The sequence below is a fragment of the Echinops telfairi genome, unplaced genomic scaffold (genome assembly GCF_000313985.2).
Source record: "Echinops telfairi isolate 266 unplaced genomic scaffold, ASM31398v2 ScPeMD7_7424;HRSCAF=8462, whole genome shotgun sequence".
Taxonomy (NCBI): domain Eukaryota; kingdom Metazoa; phylum Chordata; class Mammalia; order Afrosoricida; family Tenrecidae; genus Echinops; species Echinops telfairi.
Window position 1 is genome coordinate 80,672,409 of NW_022111324.1, and position 2,870 is coordinate 80,675,278.

The following is a 2,870-nucleotide window of genomic DNA, read 5'->3' on the forward strand; positions in this document are numbered from 1 at the left end:
GGGAGGGGGGGGCAAAATGATGAAAACTTGGACATAAACAGGTTGAGGAAATGAATAACTGTGCCTGAGGCTCAAGGCCATAGACTCAGGGAACACAGGTGAGCATCTTCTTGTCAGTTTGCATCCAAGATCCATCTGGCATAATCAAGATGACAATGATCTCTGTCTGATAGTAAGGATGTTCAAGACCCTTGCCTGTGGCTAGAGGGGTCTGCCAGTGGCTTAATCTAACTAGTTACTCTACAGATGGGTGTGGCCTCCCACTGTCCTTCATAGTCTTCTACCAATGGGGTGTTCATAATTTTAGCTCTGGTACTTTACCTTTTGTCATATTTGAATTTTGTTATTGTCATACCTGGATCACACAAGCTGGTGTGCTTCTTCCACGTGAACTTAGTTGACTTCTCACTTAGATGGCTGCTTATTTGAACATAAGCCATTAAGACCCCAGACACAATTTTGATTGATAGCCAGGCCCCATTTGGTTTCTTCACCACCTTTGCACCCTTATCTTCAGTGATCATTTCATGAGGTGATTATCGAGCAAGTCCATGTAACCAGAATGAACTGTCCTTGAACTGGGATTAGAGTTAAGTAGGAGGCCAGCATCCATCTGCTTGTCCTTGGGATATGGAGGACTCAAGTTGACTTAGGCAACAGTAAAATGACACAATCACCACCCCTAAGACCAACTACACCAATAACAGCAACAAACCAACAAGAAAACAAACAGGAAAAGAAAAAGAAGAAGAGAAAACAAGCTAAAGTCAGGAAAACAAAAACCTGTGGAAAACTGAGAACCTGGATGAAAGTGTAAACAGCCTAAACCCTACATGGGTGATCACAGGGCTTGGAAGACCAGCATTAGTGTTAGAGGAAGAACATACACAGAGGAGAAGATATAAACAAAGCTGATACTGCCCTTTATTAGGATGCTGATATAAAGCTGTCCCATACAGACACCAGGCTACTCCCGACTCAGCTAAAAGATGCCTCTCTTTAAGAGCAGTCCGGTTCCCTTTGCCCCTATCACTCTACTCCTTTGTCTCTTAGATGACTGATACTTGTCATGAAGTTCTCTCCTAAGACACACAGGATATCCCAGATTCACACTTTCCCCAACCTATTGTGTATGTGCCTGATGGAGGCTTGCACCCCTCACTATTTAAACTCGCTGTTAAATAAATTTGCTCTCTCTCTCTTATTCCAAGATGGGAGATGAGCCCCTGTACCCTGTCTTTCTGTCTTTATTTTCCTTAATTGCACATGCTGCTCCTAAGGACCCATTCGACTGGGGGGCTGGATCCCACAAAAATGGAAACAAAAAAGTACAACATTGTCAATCATCCCCTTGGGATATAAACTATTGCACTAATAATGTCATTCATTTTCCCAATGACACAGCCCTCCTGACACTGTTGGTATGTGGAGTCTATAGGCGTACGTACCAAATGTTACCCCCGCCAAACGACCTTTAGTTTCCTGGTTGAGTCTTGATAAGAAGGTGGGGGGTGTTACTGATCAGACTTTGTGATACAACCGTGAGTGACTGTGGACAGTCACTGGTGATTGTCATCCAGCTGGGTATAAAATGAGCCATCTCAGAAGCAGGAAACGTGATCTCAACTACCAGGAAGAGCAAAATGCCAGGAGTGGAGCATGTCCTTTAAACCTTGAGATCTCTTTCTGTTGAATCTCCTTGATCCCTGAGATGGCGATGACCCAATGGGTGTGGCAGACAGGCAGCTGCAAAACCAGGCGGCAGAATAGTGAACTTCCAAGGCCATGGAGCAAGTAAAGCTTAGGGCTTTGGGGCAGGAGGCCGGCTTGTGGAAGGGTTGTCCCTTGTGGAACGGAGCTGGATTTCACTGGCCCATGCGACTGGAGATGAGTGCCTTTTAGTTGAAACTGACAGTGAGTGTGATGCCCTTTGGACATTTATTGGCAGCTCTAAAAGAGCTTCATAACATTGCCAGAGCAGGGCACAGACCAGGCCCAGAGGCTGGGGAACAGAGACAGGCCTGCCTGCATGCACAGCAGAACTGAAACTGTCTTGACTAAAAAAACAGTATCGTAAGCATTTCTTATATGAATTGTATCATGTTAATTTCTCTAATAAACCCCACAATTATGAGCAGTATCTGTAAGTTTTTTGTGGCCATTTCAATTAATCAACAAATTAGGTGGTGATGATCAAATTAATTACCAGCAGAAAAGCAGAGTACAGGGAGAGTAGAAGGCCATGAGAGGAATGGTTGGTGTTGCTATCTGAATAAGGTTAAAGAAGGAGGTTGGAGGCATGTCTGCCCTCTGCCTTGAGGCAATCAACCGAGGTCAGGTGTAGCAACCACACCATAGCCTTTAAGGTAAAATCTACCTTAAGAGGCAAATAAGGGATTATATAACACTACACATTTTGATGCCCCTGGTATTAGACTTGTTTCTGAGTTTATATGACCTGCTGATTCAAAAAAATGACACTATTGACTCTCGTTTTTTGAGATGTAGAACATATGCAATACACCACTCTTCACCCTGCTTGCCCATGGAAAAATCAGAATGTTTTAATGTAGCATTTAAATTAATATTTTTTCTTTTTTTTAACCATTTTATTGGGGTCTCGTATAACTCAACACAATCCATATATTCATCCATTGTGTCAAGTACATTTGTACATTTGTTGCCATCCTCATTCTCAAAACATTTGCTTTCTACTTGAGCCGTTGGTATCAGCTCCTCATTTTTCCCCCTCCTCATTTTTCCCCCTCCTCGTGCCCCCTTCCCTCATGAGCCCTTAAGTTATAAATTATTGTTTTGTCATAGCTTACACTGTCCAATGTCTCCCTTCACCCACTTTTCTGTTGTCCATT